The 24509-nt window shown below is 42.9% G+C and overlaps 1 protein-coding gene and 1 long non-coding RNA gene across 3 annotated transcripts in view; one reads left to right on the top strand and one right to left on the bottom strand.

The window, feature by feature from the left end:
- The window catches only part of LOC121540161 (sec1 family domain-containing protein 2), a 163210-nt gene that overhangs the window by 52026 nt on the left and 86675 nt on the right, over window positions 1-24509 (bottom strand). The window lies entirely within an intron of this gene.
- Window positions 1572-4922, top strand: LOC121540162. Of its 2 annotated transcripts, XR_005995464.2 has the most exons (4): window positions 1572-1721; window positions 3190-3297; window positions 3501-3622; window positions 3758-4922. It is a non-coding gene; the product is annotated as an uncharacterized LOC121540162 (long non-coding RNA). The 2 variants fall into 2 exon arrangements; XR_005995463.2 differs by lacking the exon at window positions 1572-1721 and having other exon boundaries at window positions 3130-3297.

Genomic DNA, 24509 nt, shown 5'->3' with positions numbered 1-24509 from the left:
TTGAGTTGATGCCAAAGAGCTCCATTTTGGTCTCATCTGACCACAACACTTTCACCCAGTTTTCCTCTGAATCATTCAGATGTTCATTGCCAAACTTCAGACGGGCCTGTATATGTGCTTTCTTGAGCAGGGGGACCTTGCGGGCGCTGCAGGATTTCAGTCCTTCACGGCGTAGTGTGTTACCAATTGTTTTCTTGGTGACTATGGTCCCAGCTGCCTTGAGATCATTGACAAGATCCTCCCGTGTAGTTCTGGGCTGATTCCTCACCGTTCTCATGATCATTGCAACTCCACGAGGTGAGATCTTGCATGGAGCCCCAGGAGATTGACAGTTATTTTGTGTTTCTTCCATTTGCGAATAATCGCACCAACTGTTGTCACCTTCTCACCAAGCTGCTTGGCGATGGTCTTGTAGCCCATTCCAGCCTTGTGTAGGTCTACAATCTTGTCCCTGACATCCTTGGAGAGCTCTTTGGTCTTGGCCATGGTGGAGAGTTTGGAATCTGATTGATTGATTGCTTCTGTGGACAGGTGTCTTTTATACAGGTAACAAGCTGAGATTAGGAGCACTCCCTTTAAGAGTGTGCTCCTAATCTCAGCTCGTTGACTGTATAAAAGACACCTGGGAGCCAGAAATCTTTCTGATTGAGAGGGGGTCAAATACTTATTTCCCTCATTAAAATGCAAATCAATTTATAACATTTCTGACATGCGTTTTTCTGGATTTTTTTGTTGTTGTTCTGTCTCTCACTGTTCAAATAAACCTACCATTAAAATTATAGACTGATAATTTCTTTGTCAGTGGGCAAACGTACAAAATCAACAGGGGATCAAATACTTTTTTCCCTCACTGTATATCTATATATTTTAAAATATATATCCATTCAAATATCTTGCATATCTTATTTTCCATCATTATCGATTAATATGCGTAATAATGTCGGCAGTTCATGCGTAGGATTTTAACCTATAACCCGGATTGCCATTGTATTACATTACATTTTTGACAAGCAATTATTATTTGATGTTTGAGAAACATGGATGAGAGTTTAGAAACACTTCAAATAAGTGCTGTGTTCATGTAGACTTGTGTCATGGACGGGCGTAGGTGTGGTGTGGAATCAAATGCAGGATGCAGATGCAAGTCCAAAATACTTTAATAAAGTCCACAGAATAAACGGCTACAGACAGAGCCGGAAGAACTAGGCAAATAACGCACTAAGCGTAAAAGTACAACAAACGCACAACAGTGCGGACTCTCTATAAACATAGAGCACAAACTGACTGGCAACACCTGCTGACATCGAACAACTACACACAACCACAAGACAGAAACAACGAGAACTTAAAGGACACATAATCAAGACAAAATGAGCAACAGGTGTAACAAAACAGACCAAATCAAACACACACAGAAACAACGAACGGTGGCAGCTAGTACTCCGGGGACGACGACCGCCGAAGCCTGCCCGAACAAGGAGAAGGAGCAGCCTCGGCAGAAACCGTGACAACTTGTCATGGCGTGACATTTTGATAACCGTGTAAATCTCTCTCTGACAAGTTAACTTTTATCAATATATTTGCCTGTATTTACCCCTTAAAATGAAATGCTAATTAGCTGCTAATGAGGCTATCATACAGAACTACAAATGCCTTTCTCAAGCTTCACGTCACTCACCAGGCCATGATGATCTGGACGAGACTGCCGACTCAAGGCAAAGGTAAAAATCTCTGGATTAACTAGCTAATGTTAGCTACATTTAGTAATGAATAAATTGGCAACATTTGTTTAAATTTATAATTCTGTGATCTGTCATGGGCAAGTTTTAAATGTACACAATACATGTTATCTAGCTAGCTAGCTCATGGTTAGCTAGTTAGAAACATTAGCCTGGCTAAAGGGCTACATTAGCTGTCTCTTTGTCTAGCCATTTAAACACATTAGAAATGCATAAAAACTAGTTTAGCTTTCTTTGACTTTTATAAACCAACAGTCTAGGTTGCAGGTTAACTTGTTAGCTAACTTAGATGGTGAAGCTAGGCATTCTTGATGATGTTTGTTTGTGTCTGTGGGTGAGGGGTGGGTAGCCTACTTCAAGTACTACTTGACTTGTAGCTACCCTAGATAGCTGTATTATTTTGGTCTGGCTTTTTGAGAGGTTTCAGAGATTAACTGATTAGCATCCTCTCTTGAGTCAACAGTGTGATTACTTTACTGCGGGAAGACATTGATTTGTTTGCTGTTACCCTCTGGACAGCAGATTAATAGTATAGCTAGTAGGCAATAGTTATGGGTGAAATAAAATTGCTACAGTTACATATTGTAATATTAAGTATCGATTTGTAAAAAATAAATATTTTTTATTTATTTATTTGATAGATGGCGTTAGCTAGCGCTAGTCGGCTGTACTTGCGACAAAACTCTGGTATTTTTCATCCTATAGCTTGTATCTTATTTTTAAATAGTGAGCCAATCTGTTTTCAGCACTTTTATTTCCATGCTGATCAAAACTCATTTTCACATGCTCTCTCGTGTCTCTGCAGCAGATATATAGTGAGCAATATGTTTGGAACATCAAATCACAATACAAATCGCAGTATCGAATCGCAATACATATAGAATCGTGAGAATCGCAATACATATCGTATCGGCACCTAAGTATTGTGATAATATCATATCATGAGGTCCCTGGCAATTCCCAGCCCTAGTAGGCAAGGTTATGTAACCTTATTTAGTCCTACCTGCTATGGTGGGTTTAAAATTAATTTGTATTCACATGTTTGTTTTTGAGATAGAATTAGTGTCATGTTATTGATGCCAAATTGCAAACCTTATTTGCACCTTCTCTATTCCAGAACCAATGGGTGTGCGCCTGAGTCTTATCCCTCTCAACTACAGTGGCTTGCGAAAGTATTCACCCCCTTGGCATTTTTCCTATTTTGTTGCATTACAACCTGTAATTTAAATGGATTTTTATTTGGATTTCATGTAATGGACATACACAAAATAGTCCAAATTGGTGAAGGCGCCAGAGTCTGCAACACCACTAAGCAAGGGGCACCATGAAGACCAAGGAGCTCTCCAAACAGGTCAGGGACAAAGGTTGTAAGGCAACAAAATAGGAAAAATGCCAAGGGGGGTAAATACTTTCGCAAGCCACTGTATATAACGCATGCTCCACTCTCAAGTTGAAGTTGACTGATGCAAAGGCGGCGGCTACTAAGAAGAAGGGAGCAGCTGCGGACCAGAAGACTGCATCCAAGGCAGCACTGGTCCACACCTGCCCTGTCTGTTGGGTGAGTAGTATTGATAGGTACTGTATGTGCCTTTAGGTTCCTCTCCATGTGTAGGTTATTGTACTGGCCTGTGTGGTACAGTCTTTCCTATGTGTAGTAGTTTGTAGCATCATATTGCTTAGTTTATCATTTGTGTCAACTTTGAATTCAATCTAAGCCACATATTGTTAACTTCCTCCATTTTGTGCTTGACCTTTACAAAGGCAGACCCGAAGACATTCAAGCAGCACTTTGAGAGCAAGCATCCCAAGTCTCCAATGGTCCCTGTACTGGTTGATGTGCAGGCCTAATTGACCACACACACTCAAATGGACCTACAGCTGGGGTAAGATTCCTCCATCATTCACATACAGTAGACATAGTGTAACAAAATGCTGACCTCAATGCTTAAATTGTATTGTCTATCTCAATTTGTGGAAATTCTGTGATTACTCATCATCTTTAATGTTGTGATTCACAGACACACGATGACCACGATTTGAATGCTGCAACTGAGACGGAATGACGTCGAGGGACTCACGCTGAGACCCTGAGTATGACTGGACATGGGCCGGATATGTGTGACAACGACCTAAAAAGGGGTGCAGAAGCACACCAGTACCCCATTTTATGTTTATTCCATGGCCAACAATCCCTCTAGCTACCCATTATTCCCTCAACTTCATACACTTTGGAACTCTCCATGTTATCTCTATAAACCCACCCTACCTTCACCCCATGTTCCCTATGATGCTTCCTTCACTTGCTCTTCTCCTGATTTGATAACATCTACACTCAGTAACACGTTTAAAGGTGCTTACACTCGGGCCGCGATAAACAGCAATTGAACCGCGAGACAGTCCACGTACCATGTGTAGAGACCAGCGGTCCCGGGTTGTTGTCAGCTCGAATGTTGTCATTAAAACATTGGTTGATTGGTTGACAAGATTAACTTTGCTCATTGGTCAACCATACGCGGCGGGCACTCAAGACTTCAGCAAATTTCATCTTTTGGCTCCTCGAGCGCCGAGTGAGCACCATGAACCATGCCGCTTGCAAAACTGCTTGCGTTTTGCCGCCCGCCGCCCTACTCCCATTGAAGTCTATGAGACCTTCGCCGCTTAGCGCGGCTCGCCTGTAAGCGCCTTAAAAGTGTTGTGGTGTACTGTTTTTGTTATCTTTTTGTTATTTTTTATTCTGTGGTTCAGACTGAATGCAGTGGTAAATTGACAAGAAGGGTATTGATATAGCATCCAGTTGTTTCTCCATTTGTAACTCACCCACCAAAAATCACAATATGCTGTTTTACATTGTGTTATTTGTGCTGGTCTAATTCCTCAAACGGAAAAGCAGAAAAATCTGTGCGCTCTTGATTAGTAATAATAGTTTATATGGTGCTCTTCGATGTCCCAGGTAAGTGGCATTGATGAATAAATAAGTGAATCTTTATTTCAAGTCAGATGTTTTTATGTTATGTATAAAAAGCATATGTATACATTGTTTACTATTTTGATTTCTTTAAAACAATGTCATTGTTGGAGTTTGACGTGATTGATGGGTGACTAGGTGCATTCTTGTCAAATAAATATGCTTCTTCATTCATGATTGTCACGATCGTTTACGGACGAGAAGGACCAAGGCGCAGCGTGATATGCATTCATATTTATTTCACGAATAAACACACGACAAAACAACAAACGAAACGTGAAGTCCAAGGTAACACACAAACATACCTTACACGGAACAAGATCCCACAACTAACTCGTGCCAAAAGGCTGCCTAAGTATGGTCCCCAATCAGAGACAACGAGCGACAGCTGCCTCTGATTGGGAACCACACAGGCCAACATAGATCTAGACATACTAGAATCTAACATAGACAAACCCAACACAGAAAATACACACCCTGACTCAACAAATACAAGTCCCTTGAGTCAGGGCGTGACAATGATTATGGATACATTCTGCAATTAGTTAATCAGGCTTTGAATCTTCAACAGAACATGTCAACAAGTTTGTTCTGAATTGCTTTAATACAGCAGTGGATTCTGGCACCATGAATTGAAATAGATTTCACTTCATTCATATAGTTGGCAGACATAAGGGATTCAATACAGACCTTCACCATGTGAAGGAAAATAGGATCTGGTAAAATAAGGGAAGGTTGCTAATATAGTAACTTGGTCCTCTGTAGCTCAGCTGGTAGAGCACGGCGCTTGTAACGCCAAAGTAAAAAAAAATTATGCACGCATGACTGTAAGTCGCTTTGGATAAAAGCGTCTGCTAAATGGCATATTATTATATTATATTATATTATATATATATATATATTATTATATTATTATAGTCTAGGTAGGTAGCTGGCTAGCTAGCTAGCTAGCTTCTTTACAAAAAACTAGCCTAATATTCATGTCCAATTCTAAATATCTGACTGCTACTAGGATAGTATTCTGTACAAAACACAAGTCCAAATGCATAAATATAAGCCAACAAATATTAGTTCAAATGAAAATGTTCAATATATCTTTCATTTTGGATCAAGATAACCAGTAGCTAGCTAGCTGACAGCAAAGATGCCGGAGCTTGCAGGGATTTGTAGTCTTGCATGATGCTTACTTTGACGTTAATTAGCATTTTCGAATCTGAGAGTAAATAGAGCTGAATATATTGATAAAAGTCACCTTGACCGAGAGAGATTGACTCGGTTATCAAAACGTCATGCCAGGGAAAGCCTACATGAAACACAGACCTTGTTTAAGGTGGTTCTAAAATCCCCTATGGGAAAAATTAATGCTGATAAAACAATTGGAACCATTTCCGTGTTTAAACGCTAGGTTTTATGAGTATTACGACGTGTCCACATTGGGGCTCTATAACGATGGTTTAAGGGGAACAGCTCAGAGATATAACGACACTCCTACGAAGGCTCTAACGATGACCTTAGAATTATAAACGTTTGCGTTTACCTCATATAATGACTTCCATGATATTGATCAAGTGAAGCCTTGTTTGTTCTAAGGTAACTTTAATATGCTGAAACCGTACTTTTATATTCGTATGAAAGGGGTCAACTTTAATGTTTGATATGCTAATGTCTTATTGTCTCGCAAGTTACATTTAGCTAATTAATGTGTGTACGAACAACAAAATAAACTCTTTACTTGTCTGAACATGCTTGTGAATTGTTGCATTATTCAAGAGGATAATATGGTTTGGTTGCATTATTCAAGAGTGTAACGTTAGCTAATATGTTTTAGAGGAAAGAATGCTCGCATTGTTGAATCTTTTGCAAGCTTACTGGCTAGTCAGTGGCTACTGTGATACTGATATTTACATAAACTTGGAGCTGCAGAGCAAGAATGTCACGTTGCACTGGGGCAATTATGATTCCCATTTGGGATGGACTCAGATTGAGAGGTCTATCACAGCCCCGTTTAAGCCTATTGAGGCCTTATCACAAAAAATTATTCAGAGACAGCCAACTATAGAGGCTAACCCAATCCTACAACATTCCCGAGAAGTATGGGTTAAGATGAATAAAATGCTTGGAATTTCCCAGTATAAACAAAAATATTCTTCCATATGCCACAACCCATCAGTTTACATAGGAACATTTTCATTTACAGTGGGGAGAACAAGTATTTAATACACTGCCGATTTTGCAGGTTTTCCTACTTACAAAGCATGTAGAGGTCTGTAATTTTTATCATAGGTACACTTCAACTGTGAGAGACAGAATATAAAACAAAAATCCAGAAAATCACATTGTATGATTTTTAAGTAATTCATTTGCATTTTATTGCAAGACATACGTATTTAATCACCTACCAACCAGTAAGAATTCCGTCTCTCACAGACCTGTTAGTTTTTCTTTAAGAAGCCCTCCTGTTCTCCACTCATTACCTGTATTAACTGCACCTGTTTGAACTCGTTACCTGTATAAAAGACACCTGTCCACACACTCAATCAGACAGACTCCAACCTCTCCACAATGGCCAAGACCAGAGAGCTGTGTAAGGACATCAGGGATAAAATTGTAGACCTGCACAAGGCTGGAATGGGCTACAGGACAATAGGCAAGCAGCTTGGTGAGAAGGCAACAACTGTTGGCGCAATTATTAGAAAATGGAAGAAGTTCAAGATGACGGTCAATCACCCTCGGTCTGGGGCTCCATGCAAGATCTCACCTCGTGGGGCATCAATGATCATGAGGAAGGTGAGGGATCAGCCCAGAACTACACGGCAGGACCTGGTCAATGACCTGAAGAGAGCTGGGACCACAGTCTCAAAGATAACCATTAGTAACACACTACGCTGTCATGGATTAAAATCCTGCAGCGCACGCAAGGTCCCCCTGCTCAAGCCAGCGCATGTCCTGGCCCGTCTGAAGTTTGCCAATGACCATCTGGATGATCCAGAGGAGGAATGGGAGAAGGTCATGTGGTTTGATGAGACAAAAATAGAGCTTTTTGGTCTAAACTCCACTCGCCGTGTTTGGAGGAAGAAGAAGGATGAGTACAACCCCAAGAACACCATCCCAACCGTGAAGCATGGAGGTGGAAACATCATTCTTTGGGGATGCTTTTCTGCAAAGGGGACAGGACTACTGCACCGTATTGAGGGGAGGATGGATGGGGCCATGTATCGCGAGATCTTGGCCAACAACCTCCTTCCCTCAGTAAGAGCATTGAAGATGGGTCGTGGCTGGGTCTTCCAGCATGACAACGACCCGAAACACACAGCCAGGGCAACTAAGGAGTGGCTCCGTAAGAAGCATCTCAAGGTCCTGGAGTGGCCTAGCCAGTCTCCAGACCTGAACCCAATAGAACATCTTTGGAGGGAGCTGAAAGTCTGTATTGCCCAGCGACAGCCCCCGAAACCTGAAGGATCTGGAGAAGGTCTGTATGGAGGAGTGGGCCAAAATCCCTGCTGCAGTGTGTGCAAACCTGGTCAAGACCTACAGGAAACGTATGATCTCTGTAATTGCAAACAAAGGTTTCTGTACCAAATATTAAGTTCTGCTTTTCTGATGTATCAAATACTTATGTCATGCAATAAAATGCAAATGAATTACTTAAAAATCATACAATGTGATTTTCTGGATTTTTGTTTAAGATTCCGTCTCTCACAGTTGAAGTGTACCGATGATAAAAATTACAGACCTCTACATGCTTTGTAAGTAGGAAAACCTGCAAAATCGGCAGTGTATCAAATACTTGTTCTCCCCACTGTATCTGGGAGGTACGGCTTCGACAAGGCCTGCATGTACTAGGGGATCTATATGAGAAAGGAGTGCTTATGTCCTATCAGGACCTGAAGGATACATTTTCTGTGTGTTTCATACCGTGGGAGGGGTTGGTTCGTTGACAGAGAGCAATGGCTAGCTAATATGTTAACATCCTTGTCATTTATCGCCCTCCAGGTTCCCTTGGAGAGTTCATCAATGAGCTTGACGCCTTGATAAGTTCCTTTCCTGAGGATGGCTCACCCCTCACAGTTCTGGGTGACTTTAACCTTCCTACGTCTGCCTTTGACTCATTTCTCTCTGCCTCCTTCTTTCCACTCCTTTCCTCTTTTGACCTCACCCTCTCACCGTCCCCCCTACTCACAAGGCAGGCAATACGCTTGACCTCATCTTTACTAGATGCTGTTCTTCTACTAATCTCACTGCAACTCCCCTCCAAGTCTCCGACCACTACTTTGTATCATTTTCTCTCTCGCTCTCCTCCAACACTACTCACTCTGCCCCTACTCAGATGGTAATGTGCCGTAGCAACCTTCGCTCTCTCTCTCCCACTACTCTCTCCTCTTCCATCCTATCATGCCTTCCCTCTGCTAAATCCTTCTTCCTCCGATCTCCTGAATCTGCCTCCTCAACCCTCCCCTCCTCCCTTTCTGCATCTTTTGACTCTCTATGTCCTCTATCCTCCCGGCCGGCTCGGTCCTCCCCTCCTGCTCCGTGGCTTGACGACTCATTGCGAGCTCACAGATGAGGGCTCCGGGCAGCCGAGCGGAAATGGAGGAAAACTAGACTCCCTGTGGACCTGTCCTCTTTTCACTCCCTCCTCTCTACATTCTCTTCCTCTGTTTCCGCTGCTAAAGCCACTTTCTACCACTCTACATTTCAAGCCTCTGCCTCTAACCCTAGGAAGCTCTTTGCCACCTTCTCCTCCCTGCTGAATCCTCCTCCTCCTCCCCCTCCCTCCTCCCTCTCTGTGGATGACTTCGTCAACCATTTTGAAAAGAAGGTTGACGACATCCGATCCTCATTTATTAAGTCAAATGACACCGCTGGTCCTGCTCACACTGCCCTACCCTATGCTTTGACTTCTTTCTCCCCTCTCTCTCCACATGAAATCTTGTGACTTGTGATGGCCGGCCGCCCAACAACCTGCCCGCTTGACCCTATCCCCTCCTCTCTTCTCCAGACCATTTCCGGAGACCTTCTCCCTTACCTCACCTCGCTCATCAACTCATCCTTGACCACTGGCCATGTCCCTTCCGTCTTCAAGAGAGCGAGAGTTGCACCCCTCCTCAAAAAACCTACACTCGATCCATCCGATGTCAACAACTACAGACCAGTATCCCTTCTTTCTTTTCTCTCCAAAACTCTTGAGCGTGCCGTCTCTAGCCAACTCTCCTGCTATCTCTCTCAGAATTACCTTCTTGATCCAAACCAGTCAGGTTTCAAGACTGGTCATTCAACTGAGACTGCTCTTCCCTGTGACACTGAGGCTCTCCGCACTGCTAAAGCTAACTCTCTCTCCTCTGCTCTTATCCTTCTAGACCTATCTGCTGCCTTTGATACTGTGAACCATCAGATCCTCCTCTCCACCCTCTCCGAGTTGGGCATCTCTGGCGCTGCTCACTCTTGGATTGCGTCCTACCTGACAGGTCGCTCCTACCAGGTGGCGTGGCGAGAATCTGTCTCTGCACCACGTGCTCTCACCACTGGTGTCCCCCAGGGCTCAGTTCTAGGGCCTCTCCTATTCTCTCTATACACCAAGTCACTTGGCTCTGTCATATCCTCACATGGTCTCTCCTATCATTGCTACGCAGACGACACACAATTAATTTTCTCCTTTCCCCCTTCTGATAACCAGGTGGCGAATGACATCTCTGCATGTCTGGCAGACATATCAGTGTGGATGTCGGATCACCACCTCAAGCTGAACCTCGGCAAGACGGAGCTGCTCTTCCTCCCGGGGAAGGACTGCCCGCTCCATGATCTCGCCATCACGGTTGACAACTCCATTGTGTCCTCCTCCCAGTGTGCAAAGAACCTTGGCATGACCCTGGACAACACCCTGTCGTTCTCCGCCAACATCAAAGCGGTGACCCGATCCTGCAGGTTCATGCTTTACAACATTCGCAGAGTACGACCCTACCTTACACAGAAAGCGGCACAGGTCCTAATCCAGGCACTTATCATCTCCCGTCTGGATTACTGCAACTCGCTGTTGGCTGGGCTCCCTGCCTGTGCCATTAAACCCCTACAACTTATCCAGAACGCTGCAGCCCGTCTGGTGTTCAACCTTCCCAAGTTCTCTCGTGTCACCCTGCTCCTCCGCACACTCCACTGGCTTCCAGTTGAGGCTCGCATCTACTACAAGACCATGGTGCTTGCCTACGGAGCTGTGAGGGGAACGGCACCTCCTTACCTTCAGGCTCTGATCAGACCCTACACCCAAACGAGGGCACTACGTTCATCCACCTCTGGCCTGCTAGCCCCCCTACCTCTACGGAAGCACAGTCAGTGGCGGCTCCTGAAAAAATTCTCAGGGGGGGCAATTTTTCTGATGATTTAGGTGACCTACACACATTTTAAAAAAGATATGTCCAGCAACAACATGAAGACAGGGGCAGCATATAAGTCAATACCAGAAGCATTTATTGACTGATCTCAAAAGTGTTGGCTTACCAGGGTTGGTGGAGCCCTCAGTTTCATCTTTGCCTCGCAAAGCTAACTCAAACACTCCGCAAAACTTCACACACTGGATTAGCCGGCTGAGGATGTGGCGGTTCTTGCTAATGTTGTAGTAAATATATTTGTTATAGTGAATATGGAATATGATATGTTGAGTAAAATGTTGTGCTAAGATCTATTTAGGTCAGGAGCTGGTTATAAGTTCTGTTCCTATCCAATAACAATGGACAAAAGGGTCCTATCTTGTCAGCCTTGTCAGTTTCAGTTCTCCAGTAAACTTGTGATTATCAACACTAACCTCATTGTTGTGGCGGCGGACAGCTAGCCTGTATCCCTCATCCAGTTGAGTGGGAATGTTCACTCTCCCCAAAGCAGACAATCTCAAACAGCTATCCATGTGGGTCTTTGACAGCTCATGTTTCTTAATCTTTCCTGAAAGATGGTGCATGTCCGTTACACACCAGTCGCTGTCCAAGCGGTGCTGTCTGCCGTGCCGCCTTCAGGGTGAAAGAGTAAGCAGGGGGTAGCAGAAGACTGCATTAGCTACATCGCAGCCTGCTAGCCAGGTTTTTCGTTCGTACTCAATTTTTGGAAAATCCTCGGGTGTAGGACTTCCCCCTTTAGTAGAAACCTGTTGAATTATTAAATTTGGTCTGGGAGGTCCTAATTGTTTCGTTGCCAATTTATCTTCATTTGTTCGCCGACAAAAAGGAACTTCTTTCAAAGACACAATCGAGTTGCACTGAAGCCTAGCCATTTTGCCAGTAATAGTGAATTGATTGATGCTGCTACCCGCTCTTTTCTTAGTTACGTTCATGGTTATGTTACGTATGACGAAAGCGCGTAAGTGCAAGCCCTCAGAAACCCATAGAGATTGTATTGAAAGCTCTGATATTTGAAAAAAATAGATTTTACATGGGAGTCTATGACAGACTTCTGGGCGATTTTCAACCTGACTGAAATCGCCCCAAAAGGGGGGGCATTTGAAGCACGACTTTAGCCTGATTGGACATTTAGTGGCACTGTGGCAGATCAGACGTCTAGATTACAACACTGATAACTACTGTTGCCGTGATATAATTGATTAGAAAAAAAATCCCTTCCTTTTCCCGTTTGGCAGTGCGTCGCCCATATCGCCCTATTGAACACACCGCCCCTGAGCACAGTCAAAGCTATTCGTTGCTCTGGCACCCCAATGGTGGAACAAGCTCCCCCACGACGCCAGGACAGCAGAGTCACTGACCCCCCCATTCAAAAAAAAACGTACAACTAAGGAGCTGCATGGGGTCTCTTATGAGTATTAACCTCCAGAGAGATGAAAACTTGTTAGAACAATATTTAATGTTACCAGGAATATCACACTCTGCTTCAGTGTTGTATAAAAGAGTCTCATATGCACAGTATGGAAATTGTGAGAATTTAAGGTTGATTTGGCAGAGGGATCTTAATTGTGACATTGAGGAGGATTTATGGAAACATTTTGTTTCCAATGTAGGGTGGTGTACCAGGGATACAAGGGGGAAATGTACACATTATAAGATTGTTCATAGATACTACTGGACCCCAGTTAGATTAAATAAAATGGGTTTATTGCAAAATCATTTATGCTGGAAATTCAAGGGTGAAGTAGGTACCTTTTTGCATGCTATATGGGAATCTCACATGGTGCTCCCTTTTTGGAAGGAGGTTCTTAAAAAGCTTGAAGAATGGGTGGGACAGCTTATCCCAGAGTCCCCACAGCTGTGCTTATTAGGGGATTTATCCATTTTACCACCAGGTATTAGCAAAGAAGAGTTTGGTCTTGCCTCAATGGGGTTTCTTACTGCGGCTAGACTCATACTACGTAACTGGAAGAGCGCAGATAGTCCGAAATCAACAGATTGGCTTAAACTCATGGTGGAGACTGCATCTTATGATTCAATGATTGCGAAATTACAGGAGAGAAAACTGAAATTTAGTATGATATGGGAACACTTTTTTAATTATATAAGGGGCATGTGGGTGAGAAGCTAGGGCATAAGTTAGAACAAATGTATGTGTAATGGGTGTTTTTTTTGCTAATTTGTTTTTATCTAAAAAATGTATTATTACTTTTATTACAATTTTTTTTATTTGCTGTTTAATATTCCAACCACTGATATATGGTTGAAAGGTGCTGTCTTGTTGGGTGTTATGTTTTTGTTGTTATTAGTGTAATATAATGGTGTAATGTCATATTGATAAAAAATTTATACAAAAAATCTATAAAAATTAAAAAATTAAAAAAGAATGTCATGTTGCCAGCCACAACGAAACATAAGGCAAGGATGTCATGTAAATTGAAAAGTTAATGCACAAATTATGTAAATTGAAATCTCGTCACGCTGCCTCTACTTAAATGTTTGTCAATGAGAATAGCCTCTTAGAGTGTACAATAAACCCTGCGGATATCTGACACTATATCTGTTTACATTCCAGCCACACACAGGCCTTCCTATAGAAACAGATTTGTACAAATGCCTGCAAAAAGACATATCAAATACATGCAGAGAACAGAAGAGCCATGAACACACGAGTAACAGGGATGTTAGGCTTCATTTCTAAAACCCGCTCCAAAATGACCTGTTTGAAAAACATGAAGACAGCATCAATAGCCATAACTCTCAGTGAAGGGGTACATTGGGGTGGGACCAAACAGAGCCTGGTGATTGAAGCCACATGTTGAGGCACAGTGAGTGCAGATCACACACACTCATGATTGATTGATTAATCATGCGAGTAGCTCTTTTCCCCTAAAACGCCAAGTTACACAGCAAAGTCAAAGCAGATGACAATGTATGAATCATACAGTACACTATTACGGTAAACCACACACACAAACTCACTATAAAAATCCACCAGAAGTGACTCAGATACAGTCATACACACTATTCCTCTGAGGACTGACTCAGACAGAACATACACATACACACTGTAGAGTGATGAGGTGCTGAGCAGACCTACAGTCACAGTGATATACTGTACTGTACTTATAAAACAACAGACAGAAAGAGACTGTTAATATATTAGAAACCAGAGTTCAACAGTACACAGTGAACTTAATGGTATTTGATAAAATGATGGTATTTCAACAGCAGACAACATACAGTATAAGTTGCTATTCTTAGTAACAATTAGAGGAGCACATTGACTTCACCTCAAATGGCCTGGAGCGCAGCTATCACTATCACTGTGTGAGGGGGGTTTGGGGTGAGAGGCCTGAGAGCGGTGAGAGGAGGACCCCTACGCCTGAAGGGCAGTGAGGGATGGAGGGTTAGAGGGTGAGGGGGTGGAAGGGCTAGAGGGTCAGAACAAACAAGATTTACCTCATATTCAAACACACCCAAATACCCTATATTAACAAAAGTATGTGGGCACCTGCTCGTCGAACATCTCTTTACAAAATCATGGGCATTAATATGGAGTTGGTCCCCCTTTGCTGCAATAACAGCCTCCACTCTTCTGGGAAGGCTTTCCACTAGATGTTGGAACATTGTTGCAGGGACTTGCTTCTATTCAGCCACAAGAGCATTAGTGAAGTCGGACACTGATGTTGGGCGATTACGTCTGGCTCGCAGTCGGCGTTCCAATTCATCCCAAAGGTGTTCGATAGGGTTGAGGTCAGGGCTCTGTGCAGGCCAGTGAAGTTCTTCCAAACCGATCTCGACAAACCATTTCTGTATGGACCTCGCTTTGTGCTTGGGGGCATTGTCATGCTGAAACAGGAAAGGGCCTTCCCCAAACTGTTGCCACAAAGTTGGAAGCACAGAATCGTCTAGAATGTCATTGTATGCTGTAGCGTTAAGATTTCCCTTCACTGGAACTAAGGGACCTAGCCCGAACCATGAAAAACAGCCCCAGACCATTATTCCTCCTCCACCAAACTTTACAGTTGGCACTATGCATTCGGGCAGGTAGCATTCTCCTGGCATCCTCCAAACCCAGATTTGTCCGTTGGACTGCCAGATGGTGAAGCGTGACTCATCACTCAAGAGAACGCATTTCCACTGCTCCAGAGTCCAATGGCAGCGAGCTTTACACCACTCCAGCCGACGCTTGGCATTGCGCATGGTGATCTTAGGCTTGTGTGCGGCTGCTCGGCCATGGAAACCCATTTCATGAAACTCCTGACAAACAGTTATTGTGCTGACGTTGCTTCCAGAGGCAGTTTGGAACTCGGCAGTGAGTGTTGCAACCGATGACAGACAATTTTTACATGCTACGCACTTCAGCACACGGCGGTCCAGTTCTGTGAGCTTGTGTGGCCTACCACTTCGCGGCTGAGCCATTGTTGCTCTTAGACATTTCCACTTCATAATAACAGCACTTACAGCCGACCGGGGCAGCTCTAGCAGGGCAGAAATTTGACAAACTAACTTGTTGGAAAGGTGGCTTCCTATGACGGTGCCACATTGAAAGTCACTGAGCTCTTCAGTAAGGCTAGTCTACTGCCAATGTTTGTCTATGGAGATTGCATGGCAGTGTGCTCGATTTTATATGGGTGTGGCTGAAATAGCCGAATCCACAAATTTGAAGGGGTGTCCAAATACTTTTGTATATATAGTGTACCAGCAGCACTAGGAACTGAGAACGATATAGGACAGGGGCGCACACACAACTAAACTATAGCATTAAACACACACATAGACAAAACACACACACAGACAAAGATGCTATTTGCTCAGACAAGCTCACCTGTGTGCGAGGAACTCTGACATACAGGGAGAGCGAGACAGAGGGAAGAAGGGAGGCATTTGTAGATTGAGAGAAGAAGAGAGGGAGTAAAGGAGATAAGAGGCAGCAGTCCCACAGACACAGCGGAAGCTCCATATCACAGGAAACGGTCAGATCCTCCTAATCACCCACTTCCTGTTATGAACCACCATGAACTGGACAACATCACACAGACCTACAGTACACACACACACACACACACACACACACACACACACACACACACACACACACACACACACAAATAACCTGTGCATTCCTATAGTACTACAGTGGTAGAGGTTGATGGATGATGGCCATGATTATAAGGTTTAGAGTATCATTACAAACACAAAAGAAAAGAAACGTCATCATACTGCCAGCGCAATCATTAGCCCTCAGTTTCTTCACACACACAAACTTTGACACAAGCGCGCACACACACACACGCACACAAACACGCACGGGTGCGTGTGTACACACACGTACGTACACACAAACACACACACACACACGTACGTACACACACACACTCAGAGAATTATAGGGCGGGTGAGGTCAGCCCATTAAAGTGCCGACCTGTCATTCAGGGCAGGTGACCTGTTTTGAGCCCCACATTTTTAGCAAAAAATAAATAAATCTGTGCCATTAATATGTGTCACATATCAGTTTTTTTTTACAAACAATGTAAAAAAACACAAAAACATTTAGTTAATAAAGCCGCATACAAACATGGTCTCTTTTTTGCTTTCTTGAGTAAGGCAGCTCCAAAATGCAGGTGTTTCAGCCTAGCTCAGTGCTTTCTGTGGTGGTGGGGCAGCCAGTGGAAAATACGGAGCGTAGGGGTTTGTAATGTTCTCTAGTTGCGCCGTGATTGGCTCAGAGTTCTATCACTCATGGAGACACTACATCACCGCATATTCAATAGTTAGAGCTAGAAAATTCAAGCCCCTTGGGTGCTGCCATTGAGTTACATTAGAAGTTCCCATCCAAGAAGGCTCAAGGTCATTGGCCACAGATAAAATGACGTCAAATCACGTTATATGTACAGTAGCTTTGATTGGACTGATCATGATTGGACTGTAGCTAAGAAAGTAATACTGTGTATGTTGTGTAGTAAGCTGTTAGTAGCCCATGTGCGTCACCCTAATAATTTTGTATATGTTCCCCTCTTAATTTCGCCTACTGTTCTGATTTGGTGGTGCACATGTAGTCTATAACCTGTTTTAGAGAAATGTAATCATCGAATATTGTAAGAGTTTTCATTGTCTTCTTATATGCCCCCTTTATTTATCCTACGGTTCTGAATTGGTGAATTATTTCGCTGTACATTTCTAAAGTGCTGAACAAATAGTTATATTGACTACGTCCGTCCTAGCTCGCTCATTAATGTATTAATCGAAAAATACGGATTGCCTCTTATCAACTTGTCGTCCCCTTATGCCATAGTTTGTACATCTCAATTGTCAGTAGAAACCACATTTGTTTAAGCAAGTCAGCCATATCAGCTATGTGTTTTTAAAAGGCAGTAAATGAGGCTGAATGAACTGTTTCGCTGCCAGACAAGGCTCCGCTGATAGCCACGTGTAGCAGTGGTAAGGTGTTGGGACTCTGCTGTTGGGACAGCTTTATATAGGCCTTTGTGCGCACCGTTCGTCACCGTTATAGTGCAATTGATGTATTGTTTAGTGTTGTGGCTTTGCTGGCATGCATCCCACAGTTTTTTTGTTTTTTGCCCCACCAATATTTACATGGTAAAATCGCCACTGGCCCATTACCATGGTGACCACTAGTACCCACTCTCTCCACTTATTATATTCAGCCTTGAGCTGTTGACCCCACCCATGGGTTAAGTAGACCTGACCTCACTGACACACACACGCACACAGAAACATTATGAGATATGGGTTATGCCCTCTGGACAGCGGGTGTGTATGTGTGTGTGAGCCCCATACAACCTGAGGGCAGAGGGGTATAGTAATAAATAGGGCTGGGAATTGCCAGGGACCTCACGATATGATATTATCATGATACTTAGGTGCCAATATAATATGTATTGGGATTTTCACGATCCTAAATGTATTGCGATTCAATACTTTGATTTTATTACGATTCGATGTTCTAAACATTTTGCTCACCATTTGACTGCTGCAGAGGGACAACAGAGAGCCATGAGAAAACGAGTTTTGATCAGCCAGGGAAATAAAAGTGCTGAAAACAAATTGTCTCCCTATTTAAAGATGCACAATGCAGAAATCGCTCCGCATTTCCTGGTTGCTAAAATTCTAATAGTTAGCCTAATTTCAGTTTATGTGACAAAACAAGCAAGTATAGTTTAAAGAATCATTGTACCATCTAAACCGCTGTGAAATTTGAAGCTGGTGCACAAAATGAAAGTGGAAGACAAAACTTAAGAACAGGAAGCATAGAAATTGCGCACATAAAAAAGATAGATCGCTTCTTAGACTTGCTTTCAATGAGAATGACAGATCTATAAGTCACATTTCTATGTTTATTTGGTCGGGTCACCCAAAAAGTTACATATTGCAGCTTTAAAAAGAAATATTGCGATTCTGTCAAAACTATCAGATATATCGTTAAAAATAATATCTCGATATGTAAGTGTATCGATTTTTTCCTCCCATCACTAGATGGAGCAGTTGCTTATATAAATGGGTTACAATAACACACAACACTACGAGCCTCATTCTGCCTCTACCCAACACAAACACACACATAAACTGACACACTACACACAGTCCTTTAGAAACACAAAACAAATCCACTCCCAAACAACACTGTGAGAGAGCAATAAAGAGGTTATGAGGAGTTACAGAAACTGCATTGTATAAGCAAACACATCACATGTAGTGCAGGTTGACGTTTATCATGAATCTTGCCCTGCTGCAAAGGCAAAATTGGCAAAATATATATACAAATATATAAAAATTAGCTTTTTGGTTTTAATTTAAGGTTAGGGATTAGCATTAGGGTTAGCAGTGTGGTTAAGGTTAGAGTTAGGTTTAAAATCAGAATTTATTATGACTTTGTGGCTGTGCCAGCTAGTGACCACTCTGCAGAGCTGCCTCCAGTACAAGATTCATGATGAAAAACACTGACCTGCAAATGTAGCACACATTTTTTTTTATATGGTAAAATATTATTTGAAATACAGTGCCTTCAGAAAGAATTCATACCAATTGACTTATTCCACATTTTGTTGTGCTACAGTAATTTGTTGTGTTGGATTTGCCACAAACATAATGCTTTGTATTCAGGACAAAAAGTTAATTGCTTTGCCAATTTCTTTGCTGCAAACAGGATGCATGTTTTGGAATATATTTATTCTGTACAGGCTTCCTTCTTTCCACTCTGTCAATTAGGTTAGTATTGTGGAGTAACTACAATGTTGTTGATACATCCTCAGTTTTCTCCTATCACAGCCATTAAACTCTGTAACTATTCTAAAGTCACCACTGGCCTCATGGTGAAATCCGTGAGCGGTTTCCTTTCTCTCTGGCAACTGAGTTAGGAAGGACGCCTGTATCTTTGTAGTGACTGGGTGTATTGATACACCATCCAAAGTATAATTAATAACTTCACCATGCTCAAAGGAATATTCAATGTCTGCTTTTGTATTTGTACCTATTTACCAATAAGTGCCCTTCTTTGCGAACCATTGGAAAACCTCTGGTCTTTGTGGTTGAATCTGTGTTTGAAATTCACTGCTCGACTGAGGGACCTTACAGATCATTGTATTTGTGGGGTACAAAGATGAGGTAGTCATTCAAAAATCATGTTAAACACTAAGTCCATGCAACTTATTGTTTGACTTGACTTGACTTAAGCTAATATTTACTCCTGAACATATTTAGGCTTGCCATAACAAAGGCGTTGAATACTTATTGACTCAAGACATTTCATTTTTAACATTTTGAAAAGCATACTTCAACTTTTATATTATGTGTAGAACAGTGAAAATAAAAATCAAAAAACAACAAAAGAAACATGGGCTACCTACAGTGGGGAGAACAAGTATTTGATACACTGTCGATTTTTCAGGTTTTCCTACTTACAAAGCATGTAGAGGTCTGTAATTTTTTATCATAGGTACACTTCAACTGTGAGAGATGGAATCTAAAACAAAAATCCAGAAAATCACATTGTATGATTTTTAAGTAATTAATTAGCATTTTATTGCATGACATAAGTATTTGATACATCAGAAAAGCAGAACTTAATATTTGGTACAGAAACCTTTGTTTGCAATTACAGAGATCATACGTTTCCTGTAGGTCTTGACCAGGTTTGCACACAATGCAGCAGGGATTTTGGCCCACTCCTCCATACAGACCTTCTCCAGATCCTTCAGGTTCCGGGGCTGTCGCTGGGACTTTCAGCTCCCTCCAAAGATTTTATATTGGGTTCAGGTCTGGAGACTGGCTAGGCCACTTCAGGACCTTGAGATGCTTCTTACGTAACCACTCCTTAGTTGCCCTGGCTGTGTGTTTCGGGCTGTTGTCATGCTGGAAGACCCAGCCACGACCCATCTTCAATGCTCTTACTGAGGGTGGCTAGGCCACTCCAGGACCTTGAGATGCTTCTTACGGAGCAACTCCTTAGTTGCCCTGGCTGTGTGTTTTGGGTCGTTGTCATGCTGGAAGACCCAGCCACGACCCATCTTCAATGCTCTTACTCAATACGGTGCAGTCGTCCTGTCCCCTTTGCAGAAAAGCATCCCCAAAGAATGATGTTTCCACCTCCATGCTTCACGGTTGGGATGGTGTTCTTGGGGTTGCACTCATCCTTCTTCTTCCTCCAAACACGGCGAGTGGAGTTTAGACCAAAAAGCTCTATTTTTGTCTCATCAGACCACATGACCTTCTCCCATTCCTCCTCTGGATCATCCAGATGGTCATTGGCAAACTTCAGACGGGCCTGGACATGCGCTGGCTTGAGCAGGGGGACCTTGCGTGCGCTGCAGGATTTTAATCCATGACAGCGTAGTGTGTTACTAATGGTTTTCTTTGAGACTGTGGTCCCAGCTCTCTTCAGGTCATTGACCAGGTCCTGCCGTGTAGTTCTGGGCTGATCCCTCATTTTCCTCATGATCATTGATGCCCCACGAGGTGAGATCTTGCATGGAGCCCCAGACCGAGGGTGATTGACCGTCATCTTGAACTTCTTCCATTTTCTAATAATTGCGCCAACACTTGTTGCCTTCTCACCAAGCTGCTTGCCTATTGTCCTGTAGCCCATCCCAGCCTTGTGCAGGTCTACAATTGTATCCCTGATGTCCTTACACAGCTCTCTGGTATTGGCCATTGTGGAGAGGTTGGAGTCAGTTTGATTGAGTGTGTGGACAGGTGTCTTTTATACAGGTAACGAGTTCAAACAGGTGCAGTTAATACAGGTAATGAGTGGAGAACAGGAGGGCTTCTTAAAGAAAAACTAACAGGTCTGTGAGAAACTGAATTCTTACTGGTTGGTAGGTGATCAAATACTTATGACATGCAATAAAATGCAAATGAATTACTTACAAATCATACAATGTGATTTTCTGGATTTTTGTCTCTCACAGTTGAAGTGTACCTATGATAAAAATTACAGACCTCTAGATGCTTTGTAAGTAGGAAAACCTGCAAAATCGGCAGTGTATCAAATACTTGTTCTCCCCACCGGGGATATAAATAAATGTAATCCATTTTAGAATAAGGCTGTAACGTAACAAAATCTGGAAAAGGGGAAGGGGTCTGAGTACTTGCCGAGTGCATTTGGAAAGTATTCAGACCCCTTAACTTTTCCACATTTTGTTACGTTACAGCATTATTCTAAAATTGATTAAAATGTATTTTTCCCTCATCAATCTACACACAATACCCCATAATGACAAAGCAAAAACCTTTTTTTTCTTCTTTTTTTTATGTTGCAAGGGTATTAAAAATAAAAAACGGAAATATCAAATATACATAAGTATTCAGACCATTTACTCAGTACTTTGATAAAATCAAATCAAATCAAATTGTATTGGTCACATGCGCCGAATACAACAGGTGCAGACATTACAGTGAAATGCTTACTTACAGCCCTTAACCAACAGTGCATTTATTTTTAACAAAAAAAGTGTTAAAAATAAAACAACAACAAAAAAGTGTTGAGAAAAAAGAGCAGAAGTAAAATAAAATAACAGTAGGGAGGCTCCTTCACTCATGCTGTAGGGAGCCTCCTTCACTCATGCTGCCAAACATGCCCTTGTAAAACTGACTATCCTACCGATCCTTGACTTCGGCGATGTCATTTACAAAATAGCCTCCAACACTCTACTCAGCAAATTGGATGTTGTCTATCACAGTGCCATCCGTTTTGTCTCCAAAGCCCCATATAATACCCACCACTGTGACCTGTACGCTCTTGTTGGCTGGTCCTCACTACATATTCGTCGCCAAACCCACTGGCTCCAGGCCATCTATAAATCACTGCTAGGCAAATCCCCGCCTTATCTTAGCTCATTGGTCACCATAGCAACACCCACCCGTAGTCTGCGCCCAGCGGGTATATCTCACTGGTCATCCCCAAAGCCAACACCTCCTTTGGCCGCAATTCCTTCCAGTTCTCTGCTGCCAATGACTGGAACAAACTGCAAAAATCTCTGAAGCTGGAGACGCTTATCTCCCTCACTAACTTTAGGCATCAGTTGTCAGAGCACCTTACCGATCACTGCACCTGTACACAGCCCATCTGAAATTAGCCCGCCCAACTACCTCATCCCTATATTGTTATTTATTTTGCTCATCTGTACCCCAGTATCTCTATTTGCACATCATCTCTTGCACATCATTCCAGTGTTAATACTAAATTGTAATTATTTTGCACTATAGCCTATTTTATTGCCTTACCTCCATAACTTGCTAAATTTGCACACTGTATATTAATTGTATTTCTGTTGTATTTTTTGATTTTTGTTTTGTTTTACCCCATATGTAACTCTGTGTTGTTGTTTTTATCGCACTGCTATGCTTTATCTTGGCCAGGTCGCAGTTGTAAATGAGAACTTGTTCTCAACTGGTTTACCTGGTTAAATAAAGGTGAAATAAAAAAAATAAAAAAATATATACAGGGGAGTACCGGTGCAGAGTCAATGTGCGGGGCACCCGGCTAGTTGAGGTAGTTACTTTGATGAAGTACCTTTGGCAGCGATTAAAGCCGCGAGTCATCTTGTGTATGACGCTACAAGCATGGCACACTGTATGTGGGGAGTTTCTCCTGTTCTTCTCTGCAGATCCTCAAGCTCTGTCAGGATGGATGGGGAACATCACTGCACAGCTATTTTCAGATCTCTCCAGAGATTTTAGATCGGGTTCAAGTCCGGTCTCTGGCTGGGTCACTCAAGGACATTCAGAGACTTGTCCCGAAGCTGCGTCGTCTTGGCTGTGTGCTTAGGGTTGTTGTCCCGTTGGAAGGTGAACCTTCGCCCCAGTCTGAGGTCCTGAGCGCTCTGGAGCAGGTTTTCATCAAGGATCTCTCTGTACTTTGCTGCGTTCATCTTTCCCTCGATCCTGACTAGTCTCCAAGTCCCTAACGCTGAAAAACATCCCCACAGCATGATGCTGCCATTACCATGCTTCACCGTAGGGATGGTGCCAGGTTTCCTCCAGACGTGACGCTTGGCATTCAGGCCAAAGAGTTCAATCTTGGCTTCATCAGACCAGAGAATCTTGTTTCTCATCGTCTGAGAGTCCTTTAGGTGCCTTTTGGAAACTCCAAGTGGGCTGTCATGTGCCTTTCACTGACGAGTGGCTTCTGTCTGACCACTCTACCATAAAGGCCTGATTGGTGGATTGCTCCAGAGCTGGTTTTCCTTCTGGAAGGTTCTCTCATCTCCACAGAAGAACTCTGGAGCTCTGTCAGAGTGACCATCAGGTTCTTGGTCACCTCCCTGACCAAAGCCTTTTTCCCCTGACTGCTCAGTTTGGCCGGGCGGCCAGCTCTAGGAAGAGTCTTGGTGGTTCCAAACTTCTTCCATTTAAGAATAATGGAGGCCACTGTGTTCTTGGTGACCTTCAATCCTGCAGAAATGTTTTGGTACCCTTCCACAGATCTGTGCCTCGAGACAATCCTGTCTCGGAGCACTACGAACAATTCCTTCGACCTCGTGGCTTGGTGAAAGTGACTATGAAAGTGTATTTATACACTGAGTATACCAAACGTTAGGTACAACTTCCTAATATTGAGTTGCACCCCCCCTTTTGCCTTCAGAACAGCCTCAATTTGTCGGGGCATGGACTCTACAAGGTGTAGAAAGCGTTCCACAGGGATGCTGGCCCATGTTGACTCCAATGCTTCCCACAGTTGTGTGAAGTTCGCTGGATGTCCTTTGGGTGGTGGACCATTCTTGATAAACACGGGAAACTGTTGATCGTGAAAAACCCAGCAGCGTTGAACTTCTTGACACAAACTGGTGCGTCTGGCACCTACTACCATACCCCATTCAAAGGCACTTAAATATTTTGTCTTGCCCATTCACCCTCTGAATGGCACACATACACAATCCATGTCTCAATTTTCTCAAGGCGTAG

The sequence above is a fragment of the Coregonus clupeaformis genome, chromosome 26 (genome assembly GCF_020615455.1).
Source record: "Coregonus clupeaformis isolate EN_2021a chromosome 26, ASM2061545v1, whole genome shotgun sequence".
Classification (NCBI taxonomy): Eukaryota; Metazoa; Chordata; class Actinopteri; order Salmoniformes; family Salmonidae; genus Coregonus; species Coregonus clupeaformis.
The sequence above is the reverse complement of the archived record's forward strand: the minus strand, read 5'-3'. Positions and strand labels throughout refer to the sequence as shown.